This window comes from Dasypus novemcinctus, chromosome X, assembly GCF_030445035.2.
Source record: "Dasypus novemcinctus isolate mDasNov1 chromosome X, mDasNov1.1.hap2, whole genome shotgun sequence".
Lineage (NCBI taxonomy): Eukaryota > Metazoa > Chordata > Mammalia > Cingulata > Dasypodidae > Dasypus > Dasypus novemcinctus.
In genome coordinates this window covers 156,832,341-156,856,640 of record NC_080704.1, presented here as the reverse complement: position 1 = coordinate 156,856,640, position 24,300 = coordinate 156,832,341, and the positions used below count along the sequence as shown (strand labels likewise).

Below are 24,300 nucleotides of genomic sequence, written 5' to 3'. Positions count from 1 at the left end.
GAGTATTCTGCCATTTATTTAGGTCTTTTTTGATTTCTTTAAGAGTGTTGTTTAATTTTCTGCATACAAGTCATTTACATCTTTAGTTAAACTTACTCCTAGGTATTTGATTCTTTTAGTTGCTATTGTTAGTGAGATTATTTTCTTTATTTCCTCCTCAGGTTGCTCATTATTGGTGTACAAAAATGCTACTGATTTTTGCACATTAATCTTATAACCTACCACTTTACTGAGCTCACTTATAAGGTCTAGAATCTTTGTTGCAGATTTCTCAGGGTTTTTGAGGTATATGGCAAGTAGTGAAATTTTTACTTCTTCCTTTCCAGTTTGGATGCCTTTATATCTTTTCTTGCCTAGGTGCTCAAGCAAGTTCTTCTAAAAGAATGTTAAGTAAGAGTGGTAACAGTGGACATCCTTGTCATGTTCCAGATCTTGCAGGAAAAGCTTTTAGGATTTCACCATTGACTATGATGTTAGCCAAAGCAATTTACACATTCAATGCAATCCCAATCAAATTCCAACAACCTTCTTTGCAGAAATGGAAAATCTGATCATGAAATTCATATGGAAGTAAGAATGTGCTGTGGCATGATGAAAGAGGTTATTGATGTGGGAGGAGGGGGGTTGAGGGTGTGTGGGGTATATGGGAACCTCTTATTTTTTTTGTATGTAACATTTTTTGTTATCTAAGTATCTTCAAAAAATACAGTATAAAAAAAATCTATTTAAAAAATTCATATGGGAGTGTAAGAAGCCCCAAAAAGCTAAATACATCTTGAAAAAGAAGAATGAAGTTGGAGGACTCACATTTCTCGATCTTAAAACTTATTACAAACCACAGTAATCAAAACATTATGGTACTGGCACAAGGACAGACATATAGACCAATGGAGTAGAATTGGGAGCTCAGAAATAAACCCTCACATTTGGTGGCAGACTTGGCCCAGTGGTTAGGGCATCCATCTACCACAAGGGAGGTACGTGGTTCAAACCCCTGGCCTCCTTGACCCGTGTGAAGCTGGCCCATGCGCAGTGTTGATGCGTGTAAGGAGTGCCCTGCCACACAGGGGTGTCCCCGTGCAGGGGAGCCCCATGCCCAAGGAGTGCGCCCCGTAAGGAGAGTCACCCAGCATGAAAGAAAGTGCAGCCTGCCCAGGAATGGTGCCGCATGCACGAAGAGCTGACACAACAAGATGACGCAACAAAAAGAAATGCAGATTCCGAAACAAAAAGAAATGCAGATTCCCGTGCTGCTGACAACAACAGAAGTGGATAAAGAAGACACAGCAAATAGACACAGAGAACAGACATCCGGGGGTTGGGGGGGAAGGGGAGAGAAATAAATAAAATAAATCTTAAAAAAAAAAAAATAACAGTCATTTCATTTTTGTAAAGGTGGCCAAAACCACTCAATTGGGAAAGGACAGTCTCTTCAACAAATGGTGATTGGAAAGCTTGAGTTCCATGTGAGAAAAAAGGAGGAGGACCCATACCTTAAACCATATATAAAAATCAACTCAAATTGGATCAAAGACCAAAATATAAGACCAGCACCATCAAACTAGAAAACAGCATAGGGAAAATCTTCAGGACCTTGTGTAATGCAATGATTTCTAAGGTTTTACACCAAAAGCACAAGCAACAAAAGAAAAAACAGATAAATGGGACCTCATCAAAATTAAAAATTTTTGTACCTCAAAGGACTTCTTAATATAAGTAAAATGATGATCTACACAATAGGAAAAAATATTTGGAACTACACATTCAAAAAAGGTTTTCTTTTTCTTTTTCTTTTTTTACTATGTTGTGGTTTTACAGAACAATCATTCATAAAATATAGGATTTCCCTATACCACCCCACCAACAACAACTTGCATTGGTATGGAACATTTGTTAAAATTGATAATAGTGCATTTTAATAATTGTACTATTAATTAAAATCCATGGTTCAACTTAGGTTTCACTGATTGTGTAGTGTAATTCCATGGATTTTTTAAAAAGTTTTTATTCTGTTACCATATATACAATCTAACACTTCCCTTTTTCATATTCAGATATATATTTCAGTGCTGTTAATTGCAGTCCCAGTGTTGTACTACAATAACACATTTATAGAAATGTGCTATCTTCAGTTGTAATAAATGTTACACAACAAAGCAAAGTCTTGGTAATGGGATAATGTATAGAAATCCTGTATTTTATCCAAGACTATTCTATAAACCTACAACTTCTCTAATAAAAAATTAGTCTTTAAGGAAAATGAATTTTTTTACTTTATTTTTTAATGTTACATTAAAAAAATATGACATCCCCATATGCCCCCCACCCCCCTCACCCCACTCCTCCCCCCATAACAACAACCTCCTCCATCATCATGAGACATTCATTGCACTTGGTGAATACATCTCTGAGCACCGCTGCACCTCATGGTCAATGATCCACATCATAGCCCACACCCTCCCACAGTCCACCCAGTGGGCCATGGGAGGACATACAATGTCCAGTAAGTGTGCCTGCGGCACCACGCAGGACAACTCCAAGTCCCGAAAACGTCCCCACATCTCATCTCTTCCTCCCAATCCCTACCCCCAGCAGCCATCATGTCCACTTTCTCCACACCAATGCCACATTTTCTTCGATTACTAATCACAATAGTTCATGAATAGAATATCAGTAAGTCCACTCTAATCCATACTTTATTCCTCCATCCTGTGGACCTTGGAATGGTTGTGTCCACTCCACATTTATATCAAGAGGGGGCTTAGATTCCACATGGATGCTGGATGCAATTCTCCTGCTTTCAGTTGTAGGCACTCTTGGCTCCCTGGAGTGGTGGTTGATCTTCTTCACCTCCATGTTACCTGAGTGGGGTAAGTCCAATAAACCAGAGTGTACGAGGTGCAAGTCTGTTGAGGCTCAGGGCCTGGCTGTTACATGGTCAGTCCAGAGAGTCAGGTCCCCCGGGTATACATTAAACCCCAGTACCAACTATAGTTCTGGTAAAAGTAACAGGAGAGGCTTGTGAACAAAGATCACATCTGAGTTCAGCTCCATCACACAGAAACACAAACTCCAAAGTAGGGCCAACTGACATGGCACTGAACTCCATCTGCCATAACCATAGAACCTGTGGGTCTCTGTAGCCCTCAGAAGAACCAATACCTGGGGTTCTATCTACTTTATCTGTCTCTGGGACTCTGCTGAGTTGTGCATAAGGGCGACCCCTCTGATAACCTCCCAGCTCTTTTTGGAGATTCATAGCCATATAAACTTATTTGTCCTTTCCATTTCCCCCTTTTATTCAGGTCAAAAAGCATTTTTAAGTCCTGGTATTATATGTAGATTGAGATACTCTGCTAGTCTGAGTTGACCCTTTTATTCAAGGTCATTTTCTAGTTACATCATCAGCTGGTACTTGGTAGTAATCCCTTGGCACCAGGGAAGCTCATCCTCGGGAGTCATGTCCCATGCTGGGGGGAAGGCAACACATTTACATGCTGAGTTTGGCTTTGAGACTGGCAACACGGAGGCTCTCAGGAGGTAACTCTTAGGCACGCTACAGATCTAGGCCTTGTTCTTATTTCAGGTGCACAGGCTCACAAGCATAGTCATTAGTATCAAGGGCTCATTGTTGGACCCTCCTTCTTTTTTGATCTTTGCCATTGCACTTGGGGGATTGTTGCTGTTCCTTTAGGGACTATGATAGAGTTCCCCTGGCTAGGAACTCAGCACTCCCTCAGTTGTTTTTTTAATTGTAACCACTATGAAAATATCCAAACATTTTTAGGTACCCTGGATATATGCCCTGGAGAACTCCCTGCCAACCATGTGTCCCCTGTCAATAACATCCCACACCAGTATTCCTCCCCTGCCATTGCTGAACCTCTCTGTGATCCAAAACTTCTTCAAAAATGAAGTCCAATATATTGCCAGGTTCCAGTAGTAGTAAAATGGAAATACAGTGATGAGTTTAAAGGTTAGATATAGAATACATATTAATTTAGAAAAATTAAGGTAAAAATAAATCGGGGTATCAAAAAATTTAAAAATGGCTTTGTTTTTGATGTTTTGCCTTCCATCACTGCAATAAGTGTTGCCCTGTATGCAAATTGACAAGGAAATTACTTCCGTCTTTTCCTCAGTGTCTATGTCCTTTCTTTTAAGGAAAATGAATTTTGTAACACTGTACAGGATGGATAGGAATGGGAGGAAATTGAAGGCAAAGAGATGCTTTAGGAGGCTGGTAGAGTTCTCCTCCCCCACTCCCACCAAATAACTCCAATTCTGGTCCAACCCAACTATCCATTTACTCCCTTGCTAAGTCAAGCAGACAAGCACTGCTGGACACAGTTTTACAAGAGGGAAAATTAGTATTACTGTAAATTCATGACCACCAACTTCAAATGAACCTTTCACCCTGCCCAGCTATCCTACTACTTTTCTCTGATAAATCTGTCGTCTTACTCTCGGCAATAACTATTTCAAACCTTCTCCATTCCCAAAACTACATATCCCCATCCCCACATGTTTATCAGATAATGGTTCCTCCTACCTCAAAGGAAGAAATAATTGAAGTCATCAGACTGAAACTCAACTATGCCTTAAATATTGTTACCTCCTACTGTCTCAGAAATCTTACACTATTAATTATCCCTTCCTTCTCTAACAACCCTTTCCCTCTCAATTTAAAACATGTTCCAGTCTCTTGCAATAAAAAAAGGTTAAAACCCCCCACAGCCCTCTGCAGGTACTTACTGCCCTATCCCTCTCCTCCCCTTCACACCAACTCCTTTAAAGAAAGTTTAGCTATACTGGCTGTCTCTACTTTCTCACTGCCCATAACTCTCCCCACCCCAATCCTTTAACTCACACTAATCTGGCTTCTGTCATCATCACTCAACTGAACAGCACTCACTAAAGTCATCAATGACCCCCATATAGGCAAATATGATGGATAATTTTTCAGTCCTTATCTTATTGGATCTCTCAACATCTTATGACAATATTGATCACTTCCTCTTCTTCAAATACTCTTTCTGTTGGGTTCCATGACATAACATGTTCTTGATTTTTTGTCTACTTCTTTGGCCACTTATTCCCTATTTCCTTTATAGACTCATTCTATTTTATCTGGCCATTAAATATGAAAGTTCCTCAGGGCTTTGTCCTGGCACCTCTTCTCTTCTCGTTCTATAGTTTATCCAGACCTAGAGTTTCAATTTACACCTATACATGGATGATTCTCAAAGTTGTCTAGGCCAGATCTCTATTCTGAATTCCACCTTTATATAATCAGTTGCTTACCTGATTTCATCTCTTGGGTGTCTCCTGATACCTCAACCCCACCCTGCCCCAACTTGCACTCATTATCTTCTCTACAAATTGGGTCCTTTACCAGTAATCTGTCAGCAAATGACACCCTATACATTCAATTATGCAAACAAAAACCCTTTCCCTCTCTCTCCTTTTTCTCTTCTTCACTTGCCACTGCCAACCCATAATCTTGTCCTATATATTTTATCTCCTAAATATCTCTTGACTCCATCAGTTTCCCTCCATATTCATCTCTTACCACCCTATCCAGGCCACCATCATCTCTTACCAGAACTACTGTAGTAGCCTCTCACCTGAACTCTCTGCCTCTACTCTTGGGTCCCTCCATTATGTTCCATAATGCAAACAGAATCATCTTTTTGAAATGAAAATCTAAATATATATAATCCCCCACACATTCATGTACTAAGCTCCTTTTAAAGGCTTTCCATTGTTCATAGGATAAAAATGCTTATTTATTATAGAGCCTACAAAACTGTGTATGACTTGATCCATACTTACTTCTCCAGCCCCAATTTGTGCTAAGATCCCACCACCCTTGTTTTCTGGGCTTCAGACACATCATCATCATTTTAGTCTCTCATACTTATCATTCTCTTTCCTGCCATAAAACCATGCATGTGCTGTTACCTCTACAAAGGATGTTCTTCCAACCCTTCTTTATCTGATTAATGTCTATTCATCTTTCAGATCTCAGCTCATTCATCACTTCCTCAGGGAAATCTACTTTTCTTGACCTCCACGACAAGGTCAAACCACTCAATTATAGGTCCTTACGACACCTCATACATCTTCCTCATAGTACTTGTCAACAGCAATAGTTTTACATTTGTTTGTGTGTGTGCTTATTAATATTTGAACTCTTCACTAGACCATATGGGTAAGGACTTTGTCTCTCTTTGCTCACCATTGTGTCCCACTTACTAGATCAGTACCTGTCATGTAGTAGATGTTCAATAAATATTTGCAGACTAACTGAATGAGTCGAAATGACAAGTTCTTGGAATGAGGTGAGACTAGTGTGGGGATTTCTATTCATATAGCTATTGAAAAGGAAGAATTGAAAGGGTATGATAATAAAGAGGTTTAAAAGATGAAAGAAACAGAGAAATCACCAAGAACACAAATTTTACTTTCGTGCAACTCAGGGAATAGTGGTGAGATTAATAGAAATGGGAAAATTGGGAAGACAGCCTCACTCAGAAGAAAAGCACCCAGTTCAGACTTGAAAGGTAGAATTTCAGGTGATGGTGGAACATCCAAGTGAAGTGGAGTATAGTAAAATTCAAGACTGAGTCATAATCTTTCTCTAATTCAAATCATCTGAAATTAAACTATGAATATTTACCTTTGGGAAATTATCTTTTTGAATGTTCCCACCTGAGAAGTACATTATCTACCATGTAGGGATTATTGTGGTGTTAGACAATCTACTAACTTGTTTTACTATCCTGAACATGAAAATTAATTTAATTTGCATGTCCAGAAATTCTGAGGTATGTAGGACTTTTTTTGGATTTTGTGGTCCTAAAGTACAATGGGTGACAAAAAGAAATCTGAAATTGACTATATAAATGAACTGATAAAAGTACAAACATTTACCAGGGAGAAAGTCAAAGCTATATATGAAGTATTTGCCCCTTAATTTTGCCACATTGTTTCAACTATGAAAGATTCATATTCTGTTATTCTTTATCAAGGAACTGGTATATTTCAGCAGCACAGTATTTTTCAAGCTTTCTGCATTCAAATTGCTTCATAACTTCGAGTAAAAGGAGAATTGTCATGATCTTGGTTTCCATTTTTGCAGATGGCTTTATCCCAGCCAAAATGTCACTTCTAGTGCATTCAAGGAGTGTGGCATCTCAGAGTCTGAATGCATTAATTGTTGAGAGAAGATTTCACAATCTTCAGTGCTTTAGAAATGATCGATGATTGAACAACATTCACTTTTTATGAAAACAATAAAACATTAAACACCACAAAAGCCTAAGTTATCTTTTATGATGCAGCATTCAAAGAGGACTATTAGAGGAATCCATAACGAGTTATAGGAAACTCTTTTAGAATCCAGAGGATGGGAATTAGACATGGTATTTTATCTGGAAAGCCATAGAAATAGTGTTATTAATATTCCCAATAAGCATCTCTAAAAGAAGCAAAAGATTTATAAAAAGAAAAATAAATGAGTTGGGAAAAATTGCCAAGCAGGTGGCATTTTAAGTACCAGAGCTCTCTTAGCAAACAATACATCTTATATTATTCCATTTTAGCCTGAACCCTGAATTTGTACATTTCAGCAAACTTCCCATCAAATCTTTCAGATGAAAAGTTCCCCCAACCCCGGGAAAACTGCATCAAGTTTTTCCTCTAAAGTCTTTAACAAAGATAAAAATTTCACTAGTTGAAAGTACAGAAATTTAGAACCAGATCTTAGAGATTACATTCAGTCATTTCATTTAGAGATGAGGTCCAGAGAGGTGTAGTGTTGCACAGATGAAATTTCCATAGGTATAACATTTGGAGAAGAAGTAAGACAGTATGTGGCAGTGCATCAATAGAGTCTCTTCAATGAATGGTGCTGGGACAACTGGATATCCTCACACACAAAAAAATGAATTTGAATAATAGTATACCTTCAATTTACAAAGAACCACGACAAAATCAGGAGAAAGAAATGAAGAAATTCTACCTCAAAAAACAAGGAATAACAAACTTAGATGATAAAAGCCAGGTTCTGCTCAAGAGACAGCAATGACCAAAAGAGTGAAACAGACACCTTAAATGAGAATGTTACAGTGCTAAACCAAAACACTAAGATACTTTTGCCAGCCCAGTCATCAAAACTCAATGGGGGGAAGTAGGTGTGGCTCAAGTGATAGGGCCTCTGCCTACTGTACAGGAGGACCCAGATTCAATCCCTGGGGCCTCCTGGTGAAAAAGAGGAGAAAGAATGCCCACGCAGTAAGCCAGTGCCTGAGAGGGTGCCCACATGGTGAGCCAGTGCCCACACAGCAAGCCAAGTGCCCGTGCAGCAAGCTGAGTGCCCACTCAGTGAGCCAGTGCCTGTGCAAGTGAGTCATGCAGCAAGGTGATGACGCATCAAAAGATAGACGAAGGGGAGAATCAAAGTGAAGCACAACGGAGTCCAGGAATTGAGGTAGCACAATTGAGAGGTAAATTCTCTCCACATCAGAGGTCCCCAGGATCAAATCCCGGTGAATCCTAGAGGAGAAAAAAATAAGAAGAGAAGACAAAAAGAAAAATTGATACAGAAGATCACACAGTGAATGGACACAGCAAAAACAGCAGGGTGGGGGAGAGGAAGGGGGAAATAAATAAATAAATAAATAAATAAATAAATCTAAAAAAAAAAAACCCAATGGGGATTATGTATTCCCACCATGGCCTGAATCATTTATATCCTAAATAAAGGCAATTCAGTCAAATGTCACTAGCTTTTTAAAATCAGGATCCATAGGATTAAATTAATTACAATGGGTTAGCAAACATGTTCAACACCATTTTTGTGTAAAATAGGCTGATCACAAATATGCATTTCTTCAATAATTTATTTTTGGCCTTAATCTACATGTATTTTTGTTGTCTTTTAATTGAATAATTCAGACTTTCTGCTCAACCATCTTTTCTAAAGAGTCAGATTCATGGCAATTCTGCATCAGCAAGCTTCCTCTTTTCTCCATATGTAGTGGGGATTTTTTTTGTCCCCAAATTCTATACTTTTACCCATTGAATTTAATGACTCTCCTGCTCAGAAAAGAAAATGTAAATGAGTGTGGTGAGTACAATAGAGTTATAACATCTTTATCATTTTGCTGCACTATATTTGCCTACTTCCACTGCCCAAGATATGACCTTAAAAGCAAATGTAGACTTCTTGGAAGAACAAGATGGCATAGATAAATTTTTCCCTGTTCCTCCAAAATAAGTACAACTATAAACCCTGGAAATGGTGCAAAAGAGAACCAAAGGATGTAAGAAGAAAGAAAACTGGTTTGGGATCCCAGGATTTGAGGAACAAAATAGAGGCAGAATGACTCCTCTCCCTTGTCCCACATACACACCCAACATAAGCAAGCAACCCAGACCCTGAGTTTCCTTACCCCCAACCTAGCAAGGTATCCTAAGTGGCTTATTCCTCCCATGGATCAAACAGAATTCCCCCTAACAACATCAGGCAAACCAGATACCATCACCAGAAGGGATTTATTGGGATCCCTGATAACAGTGAAAAGTGCTCACCTTCCCTGTTAGGCCTGAGATTCTCCTTCTACCCCACTAAAAGTCACTGGTGACTGGGCAGAACCTGGTCTGGGAAGAGTATTTGTTTCCACAAGCCTAAGACTCTCCTCACCTGCCCAGAAACACCAAGGTGGGCAGGGGGAACAAGAAAATGGGATGCACTCAGAGCAAGTCTGGGAAACCTGGCTCAAGACTTTTTCTCCCTGCCCAGAGACACCAGGAAGCAGAAGGACACCATTAGTTGGATCCTACCACATCCTCCCCCACGGAGAGACAACTATGGTCTGGCCTGGGAAAACTCCCTCTGCTACCCCGGGCAGCATCAGCAGGGTTAGGTAGGAGCCCCAGAGGCATAACCAAACAAAGCAGACCAAAATATCACCACAAACACTGAATATTTGGAAATACAGCCCACAAAAGTAGACCAAGAACCATGTGCTACACCTAGACAGAGTGACTATGTGCTAAAATAAAATATTTAAATATGACTCTAAGTCTCCTAACATAATAGAAAATATTTCCAAGATACAGTTGACAAAAACACCCATCATAACAGAAACCAAGGTAATTAAAAACTGAATGACACCAACAATGAGGAGAATGAGGTGTTGGAATTATCTCAAAAGGCTTTAAAGCAGCCACCATAAAAATAATTCATCATAAAAATAATTCAACAAAAAAATTCAACAGTTACATATTCTCTTGAAATGAAATAAAAATTAGAAAATCTAAGAAAAGAAATGGAAGTTATAAAAAAAGAACCAAATGGAAATTATAGAACTGAAAAAACAATAATAGAATTTTAAAAATTCTGCTGGAAGGCCTCAATAGTAGAGTGGAGTTGACAAAGATAGAATCAGTGAACATGAGGATGGAACAATAAAATTCACCCAATCTAAACAACAGAGAAAATAAGCAGAAAACAAAAATGAATAGAGCCTCAGGGATCTGTAGAACAATGGCAAAACATCTAACATTCATATCATCAAAATCCTAGAAGGAGAGGAGAAAGGCTATGGAGTTGAAAGAGTATTAGAAGAAATAATGGCTGAAAACTTCCAAAATTTGTTGAAAGACACAAACCTATAGATTTAAGAAGCTGAGTGAACCCCAAATGGGATAATCTCAAAGAAAGCCATACCAAGACAAATCATACTTAATTTTTTTGAAAACTAAAGACAATGTCTTTAAAGCAACCAGAGAGAAAATATACATTACTTAGAGGAGAACAGTAATTTGAATGACAGCAGATTTCTCACCTGGAACCATGGAAACCAGAAGGAAGTGTTGCAATATTTTTCAAGTGATGAATGTAAAGAATTGTCAACTGTGAATTCTATACCTGGCAAAACTATTCTTCAGGAATGAAGTGGAAATAAAAACATATTCAGATGAAGGAAAACAAAGAATTTGTCACTAGCAGACTTATGCTTAAAGACTGGTTAAAGAAGTGTTTCAAACAGAAAGGAAATGATAAAAGAATGAATCTTGGAGCATGAGCAAGAAAGAAGGAGCAGTAGAAGGACAGAAATATGGATACATACAGTAGACTATCCTTTCCCTCATAAATTTTGTAATTCATGCTTGATGATTGAGATGACAATTATAACATCATCTGATACTCAAGGCAATGAAATTTAATAGTGGAGAAGGAAAAAGGGACCTAAATGGAAGTTAGGCTTCCACGTTTCACCTGAAATGGTAAAATATTAATAACAATAGATTGTGATAAGTCATTTATGCATATTGTAGTACTCAGAGCAACCACTAAGATAACAATACAAAGAGATATATTCAAGCACTATAAATAAATCAAGATGAAATTCTAAACAATGTTCAAGTAACCCATGGGAAGAAAAAATAAATAAACAGAAAAATGAGTACCAGAGGAAACAAATAAAATACAAATAATAAAATGGCAAACTTAAGACCTAACATATCAACAGCTACATTAAATATAAATGGTCTAAACATACCTGCTAAAAGACAGAAATCAGCAGCATGGATTTTAAAAAATGACCCAACTATATGCTTCTTACAAGAAATACACTTCAAATATAATGATGTAGGTAGGCTGAAAGTTGAAGGATGGAAAAAGATATACTATTTAAATAGGGTTTTTTTTAAGCAGAAGTGCTTATATTAATATCTGGTAATGTCAGCTACAAAGCAAAGAAAATTAATCAAGACAAGGAGGGACAGTACATAATGATAAAATGATTAATCCATTGGGGAGACATAATGTTACTTAATGTGTATGCACCAAACAATAGAGCCTCAAGATACATGAAACAAAAACTGAAGTGCTGAAAGGAGAAATAGACAAATCCATAATTAAACTTGGGAACTTCAAAACTCCTCACTCAGCAGCAGATAAAACTACTGGACAGAAAATCAGCATGGATATAGAAAATCTGAACACCACAATCAACCATCAAGAGGTAACTGATATTTATAGAACACTCCATCCAACAACAGCAGAATGCACATTTTTTGAAGCACTCAAGAAATGTTCACCCAGCTAGACCATATACTGGGCTATAAAACAGACCTCAATAAATTTGAAAGAATTTAAATTATGAGACTGGTTTCTCTCAACATAATGGAATCAAGCTAGAAATCAATTACAGAAAGACACAAGGCCTCCTGACCCACGTGATGAGCTGGGCCACGTGCAGTGCTGATGCACACAGGAGTGCCGTGCCACGCAGGGGTGTCCCCCATGTAGGGAGGCCCCACAAGCAAGGTGTGCACCCTGTAAGGACAGGTGCCCAGTGTGAAAAAAGTGCAGCCAGCCCAGGAATGGCGCCACAAACATGGAGAGCTGATGCAGCAAGATGACACAACAAAAAGAGACACAGACTCTGGGTGCCACTGACAAGAATACAGGCAGACACAGAAGAACACACAGCAAATGAACACAGAGAGCCGGCAACTGGGAGGGGGGAGAGGGGAAGGGAGAGAATTTTTTAAAAAAATCTTTAAAAAAAGATAAGGAAATACTATGAGCAACTTTATGCTCATAAATTTGACAAGTTAGGAAAAACGGATAGTTCCTTGAAAGCCATAAACTACCAAAACTGAGCCAAGATAAAATAGACTATCTGAAGAAACCTATAACCATTAAATAAATTGAATTAGTAATTGAAAAAGTCTGAAAAATTAAATCTCCAGACATAGACTGTTTCACAGATTACTAGCAAAGAAAAATTAACACCAATTTAATACAAGCTATTCCAGAAAATAGAATAGGAGTGAACATTTCCCAACTCAGTTTTGATGCTAGTATTACCATGATATCAAAACCACACAAACTGTGCAAAAAAAAAAGAAAAGACAAATATCTCTCAAGAACTTGGAGGCAAGATGTCTCTAGAAAATAATGGAAAACTGAATGCAACAATGCATAAAAAGAATTATACACAGTGACCAAATGGGATTTATTCTGGGCATGCAAGGCTGGTTAAACTTTAGAAAATCAATCAAAAGTAATCCAATATATCAATAATCTAATGGAGAAATAAAAGGTAAGCAGTTGGGAGAAGAATTCAAACTTTCCCTATTTGTATACAACCTGGTTGTCTACATAGAAAATCCCAAGGAATCTACCAAAAGTAACCCTCCTGAACTAATAAGTGTGATAATTAAGGTAGCAGAATGCAAAATTAACACAAAACGATGAATTTTATTTCCATATCTTAACAATGAGCATTTATGAAAACACTAACATTTGCAATTGCATCAAAAGAAAATGAAATACTTAAGTACACATTTAACAAAAAATGTTATGCCAAAAATCATGAAATGTTAATTAAGTTAATAAAAGAAAACAATTACAAAGTGCAGAGAACTACCATGCCCATGGAATGGAAGGCAACATTGTAAAGAAGTCAGTTCTCCCAAATTTTTATAAAAGATTCCTTCCTTCCTTCCTTCATTTCTTCCTTCCTTCCTTCCTTCCTTTCTTCCTTCCTTCCTTTCTTTCTCCCCACCACCACCCCTTGTTGTCTGCTCTCTCTGTCCATTCACTGTGTGTTCTTCTGTGTGTCTTCTTGTCTTCTCTTTAAGTGGCACCAGAAACTGATCCTAGGACCTTCTGGAGTGGGAGAGAGGTACTCAATCTCTTGCACCACCTCAGCTCCCTGGTCTGCTGTGTCTCTTATTGTCTCTCCTCTATGTCTTTTCTTGTTCTGTCATCTTGCTGCACTGACACTCTGCATGGGCCAGAAGTTTGCATGGGCCAGCTCTCCACTCGGGCCAGCTCACCGCATGGGCCAGCTTGCCTTCACCAGGAGACCCCAGGAATCGAACCCTGAATCTCCCATACAGTAGATGGGAGTCCAATCACTTGAGCCACATTTAGTTTCCCAAATTTACATACAGGTTTATCTCAAATCCTATAAAAATCCCAGCAAGGTGTTTTTCAGACACAGACAATCTTATTCTAAAATTTGTATGGAAATGCACAATCCCTAAAATAGTAAAAACAATTTTGAAAAAGAAGAATAAAGTATAAGGAATCACTCTATCCAATATTAGGACTTAATATATAGCTATAGCAATCAAAACATCATGATGTTGGCAGAGGAACAGATACATAGAGGAATGCAGCAGAACAGAAAATCCAGAAATAGAACCACACAAATATGCTCAACTGATTTTTGACAAAGGTGCAAAGGCAATTCAATGGAGGAAGGGTAGTCTGAAACTGATGGTGCTGGAGCAATTAGAAATCTGTTTTAGTTTGCTATGGCTGCAAAAAGCAATACACCAGAAATGGGTTGGCTCTTAGAATTAAATCTATTAGGTTGAAAGTTTATAGTTCTGAGGTCATAAAAGTGTTCAAAGCAAGACATTATTGATGCTCTCTCCCCAAAGATCAACTGCCAGTGATCCTGGACTCCTCTGTCAAAAGGGAAGGCAAATGGCAGCATCTCCCTGCTCCTCTGGGTCTCGTCGTCTCTTTCACCTTAACAGTTTCTGTGGCACCCTCTCTGTTTTCACGAGATTCTTTCTTCTGTGTTCTTTTGATTTCATCTTCTGGATTCTGGGACTTTCTCTCTCAGCTTCTGGGGGTTTCTCTTTGTTTTAGTTTGCCAAAGGGCTGCTGATGCAAAGCACCAGAAATGGTTTGACTTTTATAAAGGAGATTTATTGGGGTAAAAGTTTATAGTTGTGAGGCTGCAAAAATTTCCAAATCAAGGCACCATCAGAGGTGCTTTCTCACCAACATTAGCTACTGTTTATCCTGTTGTCCAACTACATGGTGAAGCAATATGGTGACCGGTCTCCACAATGTCTCTGCCTTCCCATCCAGAATCTAATGTCTCTTGGAGTTCAGCTGTGAGAAAAAAAGGAATAGGGCTTTTCTCTTTATGGGCCTCAGATACTTGAACTTCACATGGTAAAATAAACATGGAAGTTCCCTTTTCCTATGTCTGTCTGTTTCTCTGTGTCACCTTTATATCAGACCCAGCAAGAGGATGGAAACTCAACATGACTCATGCCCCACTGATGTAATCCAGTCAAATTGTTCTCACTCCCACAGAAATGGATTAGCTTAAAACATAGTCTTTTGCTTTTTGGAATTCACAAAACTCAAACTGTCACATTGTGTCTCTCTTTGTAGTCATCTTGTTTATAAAGGCCTCCAGTAAGAGGATTAAGATCCACCCTAGTTCATGCCTTACTGAAGCAATATCATCACAATGCCCTTATCTGAAATAATATAATCAAAAGGCCTTTAACTGAAGTAATCTAATCAAAGGTCCCATCTCCAATTGGTTGGCACCCACAAGAATGGATTAGCTCTAAGGACATGATTTTCTTGGGTACATTAAGTCTCAAACCATCACAACATCCACAGGCCAAAAAAAAGAGAAAACCTCAACCTCACAACTTATACAAAAACGAATTCCAAGTGGATCACAGAAGTAAATGTATATATAGGGCATATGCCCAGGGTATATGGTAATATCTATATATACTCATAGTGGAAACAATTAAAAACAACAGCTGGGGGGGTACTGGGCTCCTGGCCGGGGGGTCACTGTTGTGGGCCCTGGGAGAGCAGCGGCAATCCTCCAGGTGCAACGGCAAGAACCAGGAAGGAAGGAGGGCCCAACAGTGGGCTCTTGATACTAATGGCTACACTTTTGAGCCTATGCACCTGCAATAAGAACAAGGCCTAGAGTAGCATTGTGCCTGGGGGTTTCCTCCTGACAGCCTTCATGTTACTCAAATGTGGCCACTCTCACAGCCAAACTCAGCGTGTAGATGTGATGCATTCCCCCCAGCGTGGGACACGACACCCGGGGATGAGCCTCCCTGGCACCGAGGGATCACTACCACATACCAGCTGAAGAAGCAACTAGAAAATGACCTTGAATTAAAGATTCAATGCGGAACAGCAGAATATACCTATCTACATATAATAACATGACTTCGGGAAGCGGTTTGACCTAATGTAAGGGGGAAATGGAAAAGAGAAATGAGATTATAAGGCTGTGAGTCTCTAAAAAAGAGTCTGGAGGTTGTCAGAAGGAATACCCCTATGTACAACTGAACAGAGTCTAAGAGACAGATAAGGTAGATACAACCCCAGGTATTGGTTCTTTTGAGGGATAAAGAGACCCACGGGTTCTATGGTCATGGCAGAAGGGGTTCACTGCCATGACAGATGGCCCTTCTTTGGAGCTGGTGTTTCTGCGTGATGGAAATGGACTCAGAGGGGATCTCTTTTCACAAGACTTGCATGCTACTTTATTGGAATTGTAGTTGGTGCTGGGTTTAAGATATATGTAGGGGATTTGAATCTCTGGACTGATAATATGACACCCAGGCCCAGAGCCTCAACAGACTTCAGCTCCTACACTTTGACTTATTGGACTTACTCCACTCAGCTAACATGGAGTTGAAGAAGGTCAACCACCACAACATGGAGCCTAGAGTGTCTACAACTAGAAGCGGGAAGAGTGCATCCAGTACCCATGTGAAATCTAAGCCCTCACTTGACATAGGTGTGCAATGGACACAACCAATCCAATGTCCACAGAGAAAATGTGGAATGGGTGTGGGAACGGTAGCCATGGGGGCTGCTGGGTGTGGGGAACGGGAGGTAGAGATGAGATGTGGAGGCGTTTTCGGGACGTGGAGTTGTCCTGGATAGTGCTTCACGGACAATTACGGGACACTGTAGATCCCCCCAGGGCCCACTGGATGGAACGTGAGAGAGTCTGGGCTATGATGTGGACCATTGACTATGGGGTGCAGTGATGTTCAGAGATGAACTTACCAGGTGCAATGGATGTATCACGATGATGGGAGAGAGTGTTGCTGTGGGGGGAGTGGGGGGCGGGGGCGGTGGGGTTGAATGGGACCTCATATATTTTTTTAATGTAATTAAAAAAAAATAATAATAATAAATAAATATTTAAAAAAAAAAAAAAAAAGAAGTAAATGTAAAACATAAAACTAAAACTTTTAGAAAAAGACAGGAGAAAATCTTTGTGATCTTGGTATAAGCTAAAAGTTCTCAGACTTGATACCAAAAGCATAATCACTAAACGGGAAAAAAAATGGTAAATTGGGCTTCAAAATTAAAAGTTTTTGCTCTGTGATACTCCAAGTGAAGAGGATAAAAACAATCTACAGACTGGGAAGAAATATTTGCAAATCACATATGTAACTAAGGACTAATGTCTAGACTATATGAAGAACTCTCAAAAATCAACAGTAAACATACAAACAATCCAAGAAGGAAATAGGCAAAAGACGTGAAAAAACACCTCACCAAAAAGGATATACAGATGGCAAATCAGCACATGAAAAGATGTTCAACACCATTAGCCATAACGGAAATTCGAATTAAAACCACAGTGAGATCTCACTAAACATTTATCAGAATAATTAAGCAAAAAGTATTGACAACACCAAATGCTGGTACAGATATACTGGTTGGTGGGCATACAAAATCATCCAGCCATTCTGGAAAATAGTTTGGCAATTTGTTATAAAACTAAACAGTCAATTACCATATATTCCAGCCATTGAACTCTTGGGTATATACTCCACAGAAACGAAAAGTTATATCCTCCCAAAAATCCAAACAAAAATGTTCATAGAAGTCTTATTTGTGATAACCAAAAAACAGAATCAGCCCAGGTAGCTTACAATAGGTGAATAATTAACCTAACTGAGGTACATCCATACCGTGGACTCAGCAATAAAAAGAACTCTTGTTACAGGCAACAACCTGGATGAGTCTCCAGAGAATTATGCTAAGTGAAAAAGTCAATTCTAAAAGGTTACATAGTGTATGATTCCATTTATATAACATTTTTGAGATGACAAAACTTTAGAAATGGTGGACAGATTAGTTACCAGGGATTCGGTTTATAGGGAGTGGAGATTTGGAGGTGTGTGAGAAGAGGACAGTAAGGAGTGAGGGTGGTTATAAAAGGGCAACATGAAGGATCCTTGTAGTGTTGGAACTGTTCAGTATTTGTAGTGTGGTAGTAGATACACAAACCCAAACCGGTAATAAATTTGTATAGAAATTAATACACACACACACACGAATGCAAGTAAAATGGGAGAAATCTAAATAAGTACGGTGGACTGTGCCAATGTCAGTATTCTAGTTGCTATATTATATTGTTGTTTTACACAATGTTACCTTCAAGGAAAACTGGGAAAAGTATTCAAGGGATCTCCAGTTGCATGGGAATCTACAATTATCTCAATAAAATTTCAATGAAAAAAAGCAAATGGATGGAGTGGGGGAGAGTATGGGCCATGATGTGGACCATTGACCATGAGGTGCAGAGGTGCCCAAAGATGTACTTACCAAATGCAATGGATGTGTCATGATGATGGGAACGAGTGTTGCTGGGGGGGGGGGGAGAGGTGGGGTGGGGGGGTGGGGTTGAATGGGACCTCATATATATGTTTTTAATGTAATATTATTACAAAGTCAATAAAAAAAATAAAAAAATAAAAGCAAATGCAAATCCCCACACTTCGCAGTTAGTTATAACTGAAGGTCCAGTCAAAAGGACCACAGAAGCCATGGAGTCCAATCTCTATCTCTGGAGGGCTCACAAACATGTTTTGTCACATACACTCTGTTCCTGTTTGTGAACAGGTAATCACAAGCACAAATTATTTGCATGAGCCTTGCTTTCTCTGTATTTTAAAGTGCAGATAATCCATGCTAATTCATAGGGGCCTGTGTGCTTAATTGTCATTTTCTCCTTCACTGTAGACAAAATTGTATTATTGTAATCACTGGGTACTGGAGAACAGAAGTATAGAGTAGCTGAATATTTATGAAGCATTTTCTTGCAGAAGTACCCGCCAACAGAATATTAAGTAGGACATTTGCTAAGGTACCAAATTCTGGTTGTGATTTGGGTATATCACCTCATATTAAATCTGTGTGTTTTTCTAGCCCACATATCACATCTGGTTTTTCTTTCAATCATGACCTCTGTAAATATAATTCACAGTGTGTTTATTAAATTTGTGAGAGATAATGGTGACCAGAAACTGCAGACACATCTGCCTGTGGGGTAGAAAAAAATATGAAATAAGCATCTTTAAGATGATGAGAAAAAAATTTCAAAATGGTGTCTGCATTCTGTTTTCAGGAAACCACATGAAAAATGAATCCTGCGATAGAGCAATGGAGTAGAGCTTCCATCTCAGGGTCGATAGAAGAATGTCACGATGTGCAGCGGAATATAAATAAGGAGGTTTTGCGTGAACTACAAACAGCTTGTGCTTATCTTTCATGATGACAAATGAGGGTAGCCCAGAGAATTGATGTACAAGGGCAAAACCAAATTGCCTTGTAGCTAGTAGAGCCCATCACTATGGAACCTTTTCTATCAGAGCCTATAATTGCTTAGAGGGTTTAATAACAGGTCAAACAAAGGCCTTAAAAAGTACATAAACTATAATCATCCACTGCATATTTTAAGAATAGTCAGCTCAAAAAATAATTCAAAGCAACTAGAGCATTAGATTAATTGGTTAGCCTTCGCAAAACAATGGCCCCACAGATTCAGGGACCCTATGTTTTGATACAGTGTAGATTTTCCAGGACGGACTCAATTCATGTTATTTCATTTTTTTCAGAACAAAAGGGATTTATAAAATGTCTAAGAGTAATTTAATCAATATGCCTTTTGAAAACTCTTCATCTTCATACATTTGCAGTTCAGAACAAATCCTTGGTTGGATTGTGTGTCTGAGCCAAGACTGGGAAATTATGCTCACCTTACCTAGAGAGGATTTTAGCTTATGGTCAGTCCCTAATGGTTGCTTTGAGAAATTTCTTTTCTAATTCTATCACTACCCTTTATATTTTAAAGTCTTGTAGACTTTTTCACAGCTAAAAACTGGAAATAACTTAAATGTCCTTTGAAGAAAGTTCTTGAAATAAATTATAGCATATACCTATTTAGCACCCCCCAAATAAATGGGATTCTCTATATTTTCTGATATAGAAAGATCTCCAAAATATAGTATTAAATGAAAAAAATAGAAGACTATCCACATAATGATGATTCCAACTGCTGGAAGGAGAAAAAATCCAAATCATTTACATGGAAACCAAAGTTTTAATTTTTTTTCTGCAAGGATACATAAAAAATTGTTAATAATCCTTACTTTGGAAGAGAGACGCATGGGGTTATGGATTGAAAAGAAAGGAAACTTTTACTTTTTTAAAAAAGATTTATTTTTATTTTATTTATCTCACCCTCCATTGCGGCTTGCTTGCTGTCTGCTCTCTGTGTCCATTCACTGCACGTCTTCTGTGTCTGCTTATTTCCCTTTGTTGTGTCATCTTGCTGTGCCAGCTCTCCAAGGGCATGGGCCTTCAGCTCTCTGTGGGTGTGGTCCAGCTTGCCTTCACAAGAAGGCCCTGGGATGCAAACCCAGGACCTCCCATATGGTAGACGGGAGCCCAATTCGTTGAGACACAGCCAATTCCCGAAACTTTTACTTTTGATACACTTTTATGTATTTTTAAAATTTTTTGTTCTGTGTATCTGTACTTTCATTTAAAATATAAATTAGATTTTTAATAAATAATTAAATAAATGAAATAACTAGTAAAAACTGATAAATGAATTTAATTTGTAAAAGCTTATAGCTTTTACCAAGAAATTCTACTTTTAGGAATGTGTCCTATGAAATTAAAACTCAAGTATACCAAGACGAATGTACAAAGAAATGTATTGCAGCATTGTTTGAAACTGCAAAAAACTGGAAGCAATTTAAATGCATAGCAATGATGGATTAATTAAATAAATTACAGTACCTCTACACAATGGAATATATGCAGCCCTAAAAATTGATGGCCTGGATACAAATGTACTAATGAGTCCATGATAACAAAACAAATCAAGGTGTGAAATAATTTATACATATATCTTATTTTTGTTTTTTAAAAGTATGCACACCCATGCACACACATACACACACTTATGCTTATAAATTCATAGGAAAAAAACTGAAACAATAGACACCTTCATAGAAAGATGAAATTTTACTTTTAAACTTTTTATATTTCAGTATTGTTTGAGTTTATTTTATTCATAACCATAATGTGTTGCATTTGTAATTTTCAAAAATAAAGAAAAAATGCTTAAAAGCAATTCCCAAACTAAATTACTAATGAGTAGCAATGGTATTGTTGTTATTATTTATCACTATGCTGTTTAAATATTCCTGACACACTTCAACTATAGTGAAGACTTGTTTATTAAACCCAGATAGGTTTCATGGTTTTCAGCAAATGTTCCTCAAAAGCCTTGTTCTCATAAATAAATATATAATTTATGTGTAAATAGATTTATTGAGATTTGTAACCTAGCAATGTGCTCATTAAAATTTATTTTTAAAAGTTGTAATCCTTCTATGGACCATAAATATCAATTTATTAGGCAAAAGCTAAAGACAGACAAGTAGTAATCAGTCATATTTATTCATATGGTGGCCCCGCTTTTTCTAGATGTCACTCAGCTAAGACAGGTAGGAGAAATTCTATGGTGAGGCTCCTTCCATGAGATGGGCAGTGGCTGTAGTTCATAGCCTTATTTTCCAGGTGGGTTATCAGCACCAGCAATCTCTTTCAAAGGAAGCTTCTAAGATAGTGGTTCATAACATTTTGGGAACCACAGACTCCCTTGAGATAGCCCTACATGGTGTGGGGGTGAAAAGAAATGGGCTTTGCAGCCAGACAAATCTTCGTTCAAATCCCTGCTCCAATCCTTATTGGATGGGTGACCTTAGGCAATTTATTTAACCTCTCTGAACCTTTCTTCATCTATAAAATACCAATGCACATGCTAAGAACTTAGTAAAGGGTAGAAGTTAGCATATTGTTAATTTACAGTGCGATGGAAACAATGAACTCTGTCCTCAGGAAAAAATATCACCTTTCATTTCTAGTGTTGCATACAGTTTTAAGGGCTTCACCAATTCCTTGAAGGTCCTTCTGGACCCAGATTAGGAAGCCCTGGTTTTTGGAAAGAACACCTGAAGAAACCTGAATAGTAGAGATAACATTTTCTATACTTTTTGCTTGAGTGTCAGTTTTAGGTTGTGCTTCCTTTCGTTGAGTTGGATTATTTGTGCATTATGGCCACCAGGACTCAATAGACTCAAAAGTGTTACCAAAGAGCAAATAAATGAAGGTTATCTAGCACTCTAAGTCAGTTAAGCTTAACTATTTACCAGCAAAGTGGTAAGAAAGGCCATGGCCATTAGCTGGCCAAAGCAGACTTTCAAAGACCACTGCTAAACATATGGATTTAATAGGGCCATACTTCCGGTTCCTTAGCTCAAAGATAAAGTTGCTTTCAAGTACTTTAGGTGAACTGTGCAGGCTTAACCTAATAGTCCCTAGATCAGTTTTGTAATCAGAACCAGCTAGGATTATTCTTTTATTTTCAAGGCCTCAGAAAAGAGAGAAATCAAATGCCTTCAGATAGTAGCACAAAGGAATAGCTTTCTGTTCTCTTGCATTGATCCAATCTCAAAAAAAAAGAAAACCTCAGAATTTGCCTGGAATGTGCCTCTGCCATTAACTCAAACAGCATCCAGACCATCTGAAGAAAACATATCCCCATAGCCTATAAGAGCACTATTAGGCATGGGTCTAGCCCCCAATCCCTTCCTATTCCCCCCATCCACACATTAGAAAAACATAAAAAGGGTAAATAATACCCCTCTAACATTTCAGGATGAGAAAAACATCCTATCTTGATGTTATCATCATTGACCTTCCCCACACTTCAGGACTGCTGCCAGTGATGGTGGAAAGGTTTGGATCTGAGGGGAGAGTAGGGTTGTACAGAGAAAAGCAACCCTGCCTCTTCTCAAAATGGGAGAGAAGGGGAAAACATATGTAATTCCAAGAAGCCAGTTTTCTTTCACGAATTCCGGTCCAACCAGTTCTCCATTATCATCACCACTCTAAAAGTGAATTGGTTTATAAATACCATTCCCTGACTAAAAGGAAGCCATGCTCCTTGATTAAATGACTGATTCTTGGGTTGAGCAGGAAAAGTACAAGATGAGCCGGGAACATCTTGTGCAAAAAGTAAGAAAGTGCTCGAAACGTGATGAGAACATGTCAAAGGGACACAGAAGCCTGCTTGAAGGGCTCCCACTGGCCAAAACTGGGCCGATTTGAGCATTAAAATAAATGATAGTAACAGATTGTAACCCATTGAATAAGATAAGAATCCATGAGTTCATACTGATATAAATAAACAACTTTAATTAATTAAGAAGCAAGCAAATGTGAAAGAAGAGAAAGCTCCTCCTTACAAGAGAATGCCAACTAACAGATGTAGAAAGAATGATGGAGTTTTAAAAATTATCATTTTGCAACCATCACGGCCATAATTGATTTAAACCAAAATAATCAATAGAGGCAAAAATATTGGATCAAACTTTTATGACAAATAAGATATTTACATAGCCTCTAAATATTCCCCGCTTAAATTACTTACTAATGGAAAAAGAAAAAAATAGCAACTTTGCAACCTGGCCAACATCACCAGTAATGGGGGGGGCAAGTTGCCATCACATGGCTGCTGGCAAGATGCACTGAGAAGAGCACAAACATCACCTCTGTGGTATTCTTGCCAAAAATTCACAACCTAAATCTAATCATAAGGAAATATTAGACACACCCAAACTGAGGGATGTTCTACAAGATAACTGGACTGTATGCTAAAAATGTCTGTGTCATGGAAGACTGAGGATCTATTCCAGATTCTAATCTAAAGAGATAAAACTAAATACAGAGCATGATCCTGCATTGGATCCTGGGCCAAGCAAAAGATAAGAGAATTGACTAAATCTGAATAGGGACTGTGGGTTAGATATTAGTACTGTATTAATGATAAATTTCTTCATTTTTATAATTATACTGTATAATGTAAAAGAACATCCTTATTCTTAGGAAATGCATACTGAGATATTTAGAGGTAACAAGGCATCATATCCATCACTTACTCTAATATGTGTGTGTGTGCGTGTGTGTGTGTCTGTGAAAGAGAGAGAGAATGATAAAGCTTATGGGGGAAATGTTAACAGTGGGTGAATCTGGGAAAAGAATACATGAGAATTCCTTGTCCTCGTCTTGCTATTTTTCTGTGCCTAAGATTATATCAAAATTAA

General features: G+C 38.2%; 1 protein-coding gene across 1 annotated transcript in view; it reads right to left on the bottom strand.

The window, feature by feature from the left end:
• The window catches only part of ADGRG4 (adhesion G protein-coupled receptor G4), a 169,842-nt gene that overhangs the window by 121,278 nt on the left and 24,264 nt on the right, over window positions 1–24,300 (bottom strand). The gene's annotated exons all lie outside the window — the stretch shown is intronic.